The 12,457-nt window shown below is 44.3% G+C and overlaps 1 protein-coding gene across 1 annotated transcript in view; it reads left to right on the top strand.

The window, feature by feature from the left end:
• The first annotated feature begins 3,198 nt into the window (after positions 1-3,198).
• Racgap1 (Rac GTPase activating protein 1) overlaps positions 3,199-12,457 on the top strand; it is a 36,338-nt gene continuing 27,079 nt past the window's right edge. The window contains 1 exon segment of the mRNA XM_029553881.1: positions 3,199-3,354. The gene's annotated coding sequence lies outside the window, so the exon portion shown is untranslated.

The raw sequence follows: 12,457 nt of genomic DNA, 5'->3' as shown, positions 1-12,457 counted from the left end.
AATGTGTATGAGTGTTTTGCCTATATGTATGTAAGAGCATCACATGCATGCAATGCCTGTGGAGACCAGAAGAAGGGGTCAGATTCCCTGGAACTGGAGTTACGGATGGTTGGTAGTCGTCATGTGGGTTCTGGGAACTGAATCTAAGTCCTCTGCAAGAGCAGGCAGTGCTCTTACCCCTAGGCCATCTCTCCAGCCCACCATTTTCTGTGATTACGATCACTCTCATTTAATAGCCAGGGAAAGGCACAGAGTTTAAATTGCCTACCACACAGGTTACACATGGTGGAAGGAGACCTCGAACCTGGGCCCGTTTGACTCCAGAGTCCATGTATTTAACAACTATGCTTTAGTGCTTTCCTAAAAAAGGGAGGCGCTTGCTAGAGCTTCAGGAGTTACACTTAACTGGTTTGGCCTGGTATTAGGTCTCTCACACTGCGGTCTTCCCAGACTTCCAGCCAGGCCTTCTAACTCCAGTCACACTGTCCTGGCGTCCCCACTTCCCTGACAGACCGCTCCACGCTCCGCTTTCCAATCCGGTTCCAGTTGGGGGTCTATCCATACGTCGGAGCTCAGCCCCCACTCATTCGCTTGCAGGCGACCCTCTGGATTCCTAGCTCAGAACACAGTCCCCAGCCCCGCGCTGTCTGCGCCCTGGCCATGGCCCTTTCTTCACACTACCACCCCACCCCAGTGCTCAGCTCACAATGTCTTGATTTACTAGGGACCAATAATCCTAGAGTGGCAATGGGAAGTGAGACTCCAGAGACCAGAGAGAAGGAACTGGAAGGCGCCAGCCTAGGGGGCGGGCCTCGAGAATGAGCACCGGGCGGTGTCTAGACTGGCAGCACAGCCTGTCATCATGGCTGGCTGTACCCGTGCCCCACACGCTCCAGACCACGCGATCCGCACATGGCTGTCCTTTCACAGCCTCTACCTCCCCGGACTCCAACCACTGTGTCTCCAGAAGGGAAGGCCATAAAAAATAATCACAAGAGCCAGTATGGTGGTGCACGCCTTTAATCTCAGCACTTTGGAGAGAGAGGCAGGTGAATCTCTATGAGATTGAGGGCAGTCTGGTCTACATAGTGAGTTCCAGGCCTGCTGTGGCTACCAGGAGACCCTGTCTCAAAAAAAGGAGAATCAGAAAAAGAAGTGACCGATATGAAAAAGGGAGAACAGTACTCATAGTAAAGACATGGAGGCAGGCAGGCCTCAGACTTCCCTTGAAGAAAAAAAGCAAAAGTTCAAGCTGCCAGCCAAGCGAAGAGGCAGTAGGAGACAGGAAGAGTGTTTGGGGCAGATGGAACAGTTAAGAGTGAAGCCCTGAACGCTAAGAGCAGCTTGGTGCACTTTAGGATCTATAAACAGGACTGAGGAAGGGCAGCTAGAAATTGAGACAGCACAGGTTAGGAAAGCCCTGCTAAGGATCTGGATCTTTATGAAGGAGGTAAGCTGAAGTAAAGCCATTCATAGTTTTAACTACAGAAGAGGCATGGATTAGAATCTCAATCTCTCAGTGCTGGGATTAATAGTGTGCATCACCACACCCTGCCTTTTTGTTTGTTTTAGGCTGGCCCTGAACTCACTATATAGCAGAGACTGGTAGTGATCCCTCTGCCTCTGCCTTCCAAAGTGCTGGGACAGGAGTATGCCACAATGCCCAGAATGAATTGCCTTTTTCAAAGATCACCCAAGTTGTAAAGAGCTCAGGGAGGGGCACAGTTTCATTGCTGGTTGGAGGGCTGAACTAGACCAGGGTGGTCACAGCAGGTAGAAGTGGGCACACTCAAGAGACTCTTAGGAGACACACTTGGTAACTGGAGAGAGAGAAAGAGAAATCTAGGGCATTTTATACTCCCTTCTCTTCCCAACCTGTGTCCTTCCTATTAAATCTCACTGCTTCCTTGTGTGCTCTAGCTAGCCAGGATTTTGTCAAATTGTAGGTGGCCACTCTGTATTGGATAGTAAATTCCAGGAAGTAGGGATTCCAACACAGAAGGAAAAAAAAATAGAAAAATTCAGAGTATATTACAGATTAAGAACGAACAGAGTTCTCTGATAGTTGGTTGTAAGGTGTATTTCTCACATTGAGTGCAGATTAAAAAATTTTTATTTTTATGTGTACGAATGTATTGCCTGCATATATGTGAGTGCATCCATGACGTGCAATACCGTGGAGGTCAGAAGAGGGGTTTGGATTCCCCTGGAACTGGAGTTAATGGCTCATAGGCTGCCATGTGGGTGCTGGGAATCAAACCCGGGTCCTCTGCAAGAGTAGTCAGTGCTCTTAACTGCTGAGCCATCTCTCCAGCCCCATTGAGTGCAGGTTTTTAAGTTTCAAAGCCTCTGTACCAGCACAATGCCAAATTTTAAACAGCATTTATTAAATGGAATTATAACACTTTTATTTCATATTTATATTTGTTTCCTTGAGCCATCTCCTCTATTGATAGTTACAGGAAAGCACAGGCCACAGGATCTTTATTTTTCTGATTCCTAGCACAGTGCTTGCTATGAATTTGGCTATTTACTTTGTGTCAAATAAAAGCGGGAATGAATGAATGAATGAATGTGGGAATGAATGAAGGGATAATTAGAGTTCAGTAAATATGATTGAAATGACTGCTGTTCTCGCTCCTGGAATTCTTTCTATTCTACACTGAGACCCCGAACTATTCAGTTAATAGTTTCCAAGAGTCCTATTACCTACCCTGCCTGGGGGAAACTAGGACACCAAGAATAATATGCACTCAAGAAGCACCACTTGTGCCAGGCGTGACGGTGCACGCCTTTAATCCCAGCAGTCAGTCCAGAGGCAGAGGCAGATGGATCTCTGAGTTTGAGGCCAGTATCAATCTACACAGTGAGTCTCAAAACAAAAAAGGAAGCACTCCTTGCCCTTAGTCAACATGACATCAGAATGACTGCAGGAAAGGGAGCCAAAAAGACAAAACAAAACAAAGCAAGATAAAACCCACCACTACAGTCAGCACCATAAAACAAACAAACAAACAAAAAGTCCTCTCAAAACAAAAACCAAACCCACGGAACTGTTGTCCTTAATAAAAATGGCCGCCCTGGCCTCTCTCACGCAATGCGCATGCTCCTTCCTGATTTTGCTCCCGCCCCTTAGTCCTGACGCATGCGTCCTCGCGTAGGGCGGGGCAAGAGGGATGATTTTCCCTGTGATTGGCTGCTGCAGGATTTTGAACCGGATCTGGCGGCGCCGTTCCCACGCTGCCGTTAGTGAGGCGCGGGGCTAGTGGACCGCATCCCAGTCGAGGGGCGGCCCGGCGAGGCAAGCCGAGTGGCGGTGCGTGTGCGCGGGCTGCGGGCTGAGCGTCGGGCGCGGTAAGCCGGGTCCAAAGTCACGAGCGGGCTGCCGGGCGGGCTGCCGGGAGGGTCGCGCCGGGAGGGCCTTTTTGGCACCGGGTTTTGTGGCAGTTAGGGGCATCTTTCTGAGGCGTGGTCTCTCTCACGGACGCACTCCCCCAGAGTGTGGGAGTGGCTGGGGTTTTCGGAGAGGAAAAAGGTTGAGGGGCTGGGCGGCCTGATCCCAGCGCCTGTCGTTTATGGGCTGCGCCGCCCTAGGTGGTGTGACCTGAAGTGGTCAGAAACAGTCAAACCATGTGCGAGATTCTGCAGCGCTGATTGACTCATTACAACTTCCGTATTGTGGAGAGTTGGAATGTTGCATGTTCGGAGCCAAATTACCTCTGATCTTTACCCCTTTAATAGCCATTCATTTCCCACCTCTGTGTCTGTTCTACCATCCATGTGGCTATCTTGTGAAACCTTTTGGGATGTATTATTAACAGACCACTAGCTTCCACCAACCGAGAATGCCATCAGACGGCATCCGAAACCTACCTCATGTTCTCACCAATGTATTTTAAGAGTCCCCGAGTTATGACTTTCTTTTGTTCTGTGACTATAAAAACTTCATGAGACTGTTAACTACTTTATTACAAATAGTTACTACTCTTTGGGTAACCTGAATCCATGTTCCCAGGCGCCAAAAGAAAAGGTTCTAATTCTTCGGAATGAGAACTGTGTTTCTCCTAGTTAAACTGCACACTTCTTGTTTGTTTGTGACAGAGTCTTATGTAACCCAGGCTGGCATCTTGTGGTCAAGGATGACCTTGAACTTTTGATACTCCTGCCTCTACCTCCAGAACACTAGCATTACATGTTGGGATTCCAGGTGTGGTGCACCACTCCCTATGTTTGCTGTGCTGGGGCCTCATACATGTTAGGCAGGTTACAGCCCGAGCCCATCTGCACACTTCTTTAAGGCCAAATAATATTGTCTGCTACTATGCACTGAAAAAAGATCTGTGGAGGGGCTGGAGAGGTGGCTCAGTGATTAAGAGCACTGATTCCTCTTGCAGAGGATCTGGGTTTGATTCCCAGCTACCCTATGGTGGTAACAACTGTCTGTAACTCCAGTTCCAGGGCATCAGATACACTCTTCTGGCCTCTGCAGGCTTTGCGTGACATGGTGCTCTTACATACATACAGGCAAAATACTCATACACATAAAGTTTTTTTTTTTTGTCTTTTTGAGACAGGGTCTCCCTGTAGCCCCAGCTGTCCTGGAACTCACCATGTAGACCAGGCTGGCCTTGAACTCATGGAGATCTGCCTGCCTCTGCCTCCTGAGTGCTGGAACTAAAGGTGTGCGCCACCGCGCCCGGCATACATAAAATTTTTAAAAATTTAAAAAGATTGGTGGAGTGATCTAGCTGGTATGAGCATCAGGTAGTAAAGTGGTGAGATCTCTGCTATCAGTTTCAAATAGTGACAGTCTTAGCTTTTGGGTTATGAAAGGTAGTAGTTTATTAGTTAATTTCCATAGGTTTCACCCGATAGTCACAAGGAGGTGGCTAATAAATGGCTGTTGAAGGGGGTAAAGATCACCCAAGATAATTTGGTTCTAGATCTGAGACATTCTAATTCTCCACAAATAGAGAAGTTCTAATCAGTCAGCTTAGAGAACCTTAATCTAGTTTTGTTGTTTTTCTAGGAACCTCAGTTCATGACGGTCTTGCTATGTTGTCCAGGCTGGCCTCTAGCCTAAATCCTCCTGCATAAAACTCCAGAGTAGCTGGGGTTATATAGGCATGTTGCCACCAGGCCCAGTTAGTACATTTATTTGAGAATAGTGCTAAGACTTCACTAAGAAAATGTTAAGCAAGTGACAGTTTGAAAGAGGTGAGGGAACAATCATGCATGAGACTCTGGGCAGAGGGGTAAGTGAAAAACGGGAAATTGCCGGGCATGGTTGGTAGTCCCAGCACTTGGGAGGCAGAGGCAGGCAGATCTCTGTGAATTCGAGGCCAGCTGGGTCTACATAGTGAGTTCCAGGCCAGCTGGGGCTACAGGGAGACCCTGTCTCAAAAAGACCAAAAATAAATAAATAAAAATAAAAATGGGAAATTTTCTAAATAATCAAAGAGGAGAAGGATTCAACAGTGTGCATGAGCTCTTTAGTTTAATGGAATCAAGATGCTAATAAGCATAACACAAAACTGTATGTAATCTATGAGTGTGTGATGGGCAAAGGTTAGTTGTTTAGGGTGGTGAGGTTTTGTTCCACTAAAATTTTTTTCAGCATAAGCACTACAAGGCAAGGTTTTTTATGTCTGCCTGAGGGTTACAGAGAGTAAAGGAAGTGGTTTGGATTGAAATGTAACAGGAACATTTGAACTGACAAGACTTATTCTAGACCTTGAAGAATGGAAGACTGAAGTCTGGGAAGAATTCAGAGGAAAAAAACCAGTGTACTGCTGAACTTAATGTTAGGTGACATCATAACTCAGTTTTCCTATGGTGTAGTCTTCATTCATGTTGAGCTGAGGATATTCTGTTTACTACTACAGTCGATGCACTCATAAGAACATTTGGTCTCAAGATAGTGTTTTTTCTCCTGCCAGTTGGACAGAGACTTCAGTAGGAAGCTGAAGCTGGACGTTTGGGGAAATGAATTGTTCTCAAGTGCTTTTGTATGGAAGCTTTTTAGCATTGAGATTGTCTTGGGAATGGTTTTCCTTGGCAGCAGGAAACCTATCTTGTTAATTTCTTGGGAATCCCTAGATCAGCAATGTTTATAATAATGTTTTTCATTAAAACACTTTGCTGAAAAAAAGAATCACGCAATCTGCCATTGCTTTGTCTTACAATATTTAACACCCTTGATGCATCTAAAAACCCGATTTATATGTTTCTTAATAATGTTTTTAGGGCAAATAAAAGAGTAATACTTTTCCCAGGATACTCCGAAGAGAGATCTGTAATAGTCTGTTTTCTGAAGGACTGTCTGTCTCTTCACTGGATGATTGAAATTAAATTGGGGCGCTCAAAGCAATCACAGTAAGCTGAGTCTCTTCGTCCTGGTGTTGCCAAATTGCTCCCTTAGGGTTCCTCACAGATCGGGGATCTATAACACAGTGACTTCTCCACCTCTGGGGCTCCCCATCAATAAAAGCGGAGATTCTGTAGCACCTTTTTGTTTAAAGTGCTCCATAAACTGATTTCCTTGCTACACGCAGGGATCATTTCAGCTTTCTCAAAAGGAAGCAGCCTCTGTTGTGGAAAGTGACAGCTGTTTTACAGCTGCAAAGCACTGTGCTACAATATGACTTTGTTTTTGTTTCCTTTCACATTAGTGTGTCTCCTAGCTGTGGAGCTAAATAATAAAGGAGGAGGAAGTAGACATGAGGGTAAAAATGTGACCCAGCAGGAAAATTAAAATCATTTTCAATTGACATTGAAAAGGATGAGCAAGTTTTAGCTTTTCAAGTTACAATTTGGCTGAGATGCTGAGAGTTAGTAGTAATGCAGAAAGATATTTTTGTCACCTATAAATAATTCCTGAGAGTCACTTCTGTGGGATGTTAGTAAAAATATATGATCCTCCAGCATATAAGGAGAATTATATTTTGCTAGTACCAGTTTTTGATTACCCTAAGCAAACCTGTATGAGAGGGAAAAATTAACTCCTCAGGAGCAAGAGCCTCATCTGGAACAGCTTGCTCAAGTCCCTTGACCTGTTTAAATTTTACAGTCCTCTTTTTGGTCTGGATTCTAGCTGTGATCTGTTTTTACATACATGACTTTCTTTAATGATGTGTTGTGATTTGCAGGTGTCTGAGAATGTCAGCAACATATATGGTCTGATATTTTTATAACACTTCAGTGTGTTAGGGTGGAGACAATAGATTTTGGATTCACACCTGGGTTTCATTGGGAGTTTAGTATTTAGTAGTCATTTAGGGTCTCTTGAGTCTTAAGTTGTCTGTAAAATGGGAGTTAAATTAATCAAATGTGCATAAAGAAAAAAATCTTTATGGACTCTCAGGTTAGTGTTCAGGTCAAGGCAAAGTCACCTATTAAATATTTATTTTTTGGTCTTTTTGAGACAGGGTCTCCCTGTAGCCCCAGCTGGCCTGGAACTCACTATATGGACCAGGCTGGCCTTGAACTCATAGAGATCCACCTGCCTCTGCCTCCTGAGTGCTGGGATTAAAGGTGTGTGCCACCACACCCGGCTATATAGCACTATTTTAAAAAATAGTCTGCACTGAATTTAGCGATAGCCTCATGTGGAGACAGCCCAGACTGCTTAGGGAAAACTACTAGATTTGTGAATCACTGTTCTAGGATGTAATTAGCAACAACCAGACACAGGACATAAAGACCTACTTCATATCTTCATATATCTTATTTTTGATAGTAAGCTTCAACTTATGCATTATGAAATTTTACCTACATGTATAATTTTCTATGAGGCAAATTCTGTTTCTATTTTATTGATGGTCTGGATTTCTTTACAGAAATACACTACTGGTGGGTGGAATGGCTAGAGCTTTATCCTGGGGCTTCTGCCCCACCCTCTGTAACTGTTCTTTGTTTTGATCTCTATTTCATAATGTTGAGGGAGAACGGAAATTTCTTTTGACAGACATATCATGGGTGTGTGTGTTCTTTGACTTCCATTTATCAGGTATTTATTTTGTGTTTAGGCATCATCTTAAATGCTACATGCTTGTGTTTTTAACGCAGCAGTATCAAATGTAAGGTTTCTACCCCATCAAATTTACAGCCTATTGGTCACAGTGCAGACACATGTGAGACACGTGTGTTTGAGTAGCACCTGATCAAAGCAGAGACAGGAAGGACGGTAGAGGCAGGGAGGTCAGCTAGAGTGAGCAGTGGCAAAGACATGATGAGGAGCTGGATCAGATCCATAGAGGGGACGTCTGCGGAGTCTGGGCTGTGCTTGCAGAAAAGGGAGAAACCAAAGGTATTTTCCAAGTTTGCGGCTGAATGCCTGGGAGAATGCTGAAGGTCAGGAGATAAAAATTGAGAGTCAGTGGGATAGTTGATGTATAGGAGGCGGAAAAGTAGAAGAGTATCTCAAGATTAAGTTCAAGGGCTGAGTGTGGTAGCTCATGCCTTTAATTCCAGCACTGGGGAGGCAGGTGGATCTCTGAGTTTAGTCAGCCTGGTCTACATTAGACAGTTTCAGGCTAGCCAGGGCCATATAGTGAAACCCTGTCTCAAAAAAGAAAAAAACAAAATCAAGTTCAGCATGCAGGGTATCCAAGCAAATTGAAAGCTACAGGACTGGAGTTAGGCTAGGTCTAGAGAGCTATCAGAAGCTAAGAGAAGTTTCATAATTTCTCCAAGAATTTGGAGGATTATTTATTATTTATTATTGAGCATTCTCCGAGGTACAGTGCCAGACTTTGAGGAGATCAGTCAGTGTTAGATTGTATAACAGTTACTGTGATGAGACATTGTGTAGATTCTCTGTGTTTTGGGAATCAGGTTTGCATTTTCAAGACACCATCTCTTTTTTGAGCTGGGCATAGTGGCTAGGCCTTGTAATATCAGCACTTGTGAGGCAGAGGTAGGACTGTTGTGAATTCAAGGCTAGCCTGGGCTCCAGAGAGTGAGGCATTGTCTCAACCCCCACCCCATTCCCCAAAAAACTAAGAACAAAACCCCCCAATTTTCTCGTAGCCCTTACTCCATGGAGCAGTATGCACGTAAAACAGGTTAATAATGAATTAAAGGAGCTTGAGAAAATATGAGATGTTTTAAGTGCGTGTTTTGCATGCAGGTATGTAAGTGTTCCCATGTTGCGCATTGCCCATAGAAGTCAGAAGAGGGTGTCAGATCCTCTAGAACTGTGGGTGCTGGGAACTGAACCCAGGTCCTCTGGAAGAGCCAGTGCTTTTAACTGCTCAGCCATCTCTCCAGTCTCGCCTCCTCCCCCACTCCAATTCTTTTTTAAGGGGTCTATCTTGGTTTCTTCCTACTTGCTTTAAAAAAATACCTTAAACTGGGCAGTTTACAAAGAATAGACATTTATGGGTTTCTTTTTGCTGTTGTTTTTATTTGTTTTTATGAGACACGGTCTCTCTGTAGCCCCAGCTGGCCTGGAACTCACTGTGTAGACCAGGCTGGCGTCGAACTCACAAAGATCCACCTGTCTCCTCCCAAGTGACATTTATGTATTTGTTGTGGGGTGTGTATATGTAGGTTGTATGCATGTAGGGACCAGGGGCAACTTCCACTTTTGTTCCTCAGGAGCTGGCTACCTTGGTGTTTTGGTTTTGTTTTGTTTTTTTGAGACAGGGTCTTACTTTGTAGCCCTGGCTGGCCTGCAGCTCTATGTAGACCAGGCTGGCCTTGAATTCAGATCCTCCTGCCTTGCCTTTGGTGCTTCACCACACCTCTGCCCAGTACTTTTTTTTCTAGACAGGGTCGTTTCATAAGCCCTGGGAACAAGCCCCAGGGATCTTCCTGCATCACTTCTCCAGCACTGATATTACAAGTATGCATAACTACACCCAGCTTTTTAAAGGTGATTTCTTTTTACATTGATTTATTGTGTGTGTGTATGTGTGTGCGTGCGTGCATGCGTGCGTGCGTGCGTGTGTGTGTGTGTGTGTGTGTGTGTGTGTATGCGCGTTAGTGCCACAGGGTTCATGTGGAGGTCAGAGGATAACTTCTGGGGTCACTTCTGTCCTTGTACCGTGTGGTCCCCAACATTGAACTCAGGTCTTCAAGATTGTGTGATAATGGTTCTTATCCACTGAGCCAACTTGCTGTCCTGCGCCTGGCCTTTTACATGGGTGCTGGAGAACAGAGTCAGGTCGTCAGGCTTGCATACAGCAAGGCCTTTATGAACCGAGCTCTCCCTTTAGCCCCAAAGAAGAAGACATTGATTTCTCAGAGTTTAGGAAGTCTCAGATGAAGATGCCATCAGAATCTTTGGTGAGGATTTGCTTTCTGTTCCACAGTGGTGCCTGTTGTGTCCTTGTGTGGCAGAAGGACAATGAGGCCCAGTGGGTTCTTTCAGCCCCTTTATAATGGCTCACTAACCCCACTGGCATCCTACTCACCTTTTAATACTACTGCATTGGGGATTAAGTTTCAGCATAAATTTTGGAGGGGCACAAACTTTCAAATCATAGAGGAGATCTGTCACTTAAGACAATTTTGATGTTTTAAGAATTTATTATTATTTTAAATATTTTATTATTTTATTTTATGTGTATGTGTTTTGCCTGCATTTATGTAAGTGCACCCATGTCATGCAGTGCCTGCAAAGGTCAGAAGAGAGTGGTGAGTTCCCCTGGAACTGGAGTTACAGATGATTGTTAACTGCCATGTAGGTGCTGGGAATTGTACCTGGGTCCTCTACAAGAGTGGCTAGTGCTCCTAACTGCTGAGCCATTTCTCCAGCCCCTATTATTATTATTTTATGTGTATTTTGCTAACATGTATGTAGGTACACCATGTGTATGCAATGCCTGGGGAGACCAGAAGAGGTTGTCTGAGCCCCTGACAGTGGAGTTATGGACAGTTATAGACACCATGTGGGTGCTGGGACCCGAATTGGGAACTTGAAGCCAGGGCTCTTAACTGCTGAGCCATCTTTCCAGCCCTGATGGGGTTTTTTGTTTTGTTTTGTTTTTTAAATATTTTATTATTCTTTATTATGTTGCATGTATGAGTGTATTGCCTGCATATATGTAAGTGCAGCCATGTTGTGCAATGCCTGTGGAGGTCAGAAGAGAGCATTGGATTCCCTGGAACTGGAGTTATGAACAGTTGTTAGCTGTCATGTAGGTGCTGGGAACTGAACCTGGATCTTCTACAATAACAGCCAGTGCTTTTAACTGCTGAGCCATCTTCCCAGCCCCAGCCCTGGTGCTTTTATTTTTATTTATTTATTTATTTTGGGGGAGTTATTTTGTAGCCCCAGCTGGCTTGGAAGTTGCTATGTAGACCAGGCTGGCCTTGAGCTCACAGAGATTTGCCTACCTCTGCCTCCCAGAGTGCTGGGATTAAAGGCGTGCACCATCATGCTCATCTCTGGTGGTTTTGAGACAGTCTTGCTGTATAGCCCTGACTGGCCTGGTTTGTGGCAGTTCTCCTGCCTTTACCTCTCTAGTGGTGGGGTTACAAGCACAAAGACTACATCTGTTTGAAAAACATTTTTTTTTTAAAATTACATTTATTTGGGGGGTGCATTCATGTCATGTGACAGTCTGAGGATAGCTTACTGGAGTTGATTCTCTCTTTCTATTTGTGGGACCTAGGGTTGAATTCAGGTTGTCTGGCTTGCCTGGAAGCACCTTTATCTGCTGAGCCATCTCATCAGTCTGAAAACATTATTTTAAAAAACTTTCAAGCTGGGTGTGGTGGCATATGCCTTTAATCCCAGCACTCAGGAGTCAGAGGCAAGCAGATCTCTGTGAGTTCAAGGCCAGTCTGGTCTACATAGAGAGTTCCAGACCAGCTGAGAGTATAGGGAGACCCTGTCTCAAAAAGACCAAAAAAAAAACAAAAAACAAAAACAAAAAAACTTTTCAGTATCTTAATTGCAGCAGGAAAATACTCTTTTCTCCATTCTCTGAGGTTTCAGGATACGCCTATGCTGTTGAGATGATGAATATGGTATATTAAAGCTGCTGATCAGTGTCCTCCATTTTACTGAGAGTCAGAAATCATCGTTTGGCTGGGTCCCGAGTCGTGCTGTTTCTGTTCTGCAGCAGTTGTTTACTATTAAGTCCACGGGCCTCTCCCGACTTTAACATCTCTTCTTGCTGGTTTTAATGCTGTTCTCTCAATTTTTGTTCTTTAAAGAAAGATCTTTGTAATAAATTTGTTAGTCTGGTTGCTTAGGAGCTTGCTATGATGAGTTGCTTGGAACCAGATATATTGCCATCTGAAAATCTTGCTTTTCAGCCTCAATTCAGGTATATATTGAATCTAAGCATGGAACTGTTGAATTTTTATTTTATTTTTTGCTATTACAGCAGTTGTTTCATGAGTACAAACGATTATTTCTTTAGTGTTTAGTAGAAACTGTCTTTATGATCATCTATTTCTTTGATCTTTGTGGTTTCTTTTTCCCTTCTTGCCGTCATAGCTT

The sequence above is a fragment of the Nannospalax galili genome, unplaced genomic scaffold, assembly GCF_000622305.1.
Source record: "Nannospalax galili isolate Female #2095 unplaced genomic scaffold, S.galili_v1.0 scaffold1224, whole genome shotgun sequence".
In the NCBI taxonomy this organism is placed as follows: Eukaryota; Metazoa; Chordata; class Mammalia; order Rodentia; family Spalacidae; genus Nannospalax; species Nannospalax galili.
This window is presented reverse-complemented; position numbering and strand designations above follow the sequence as displayed.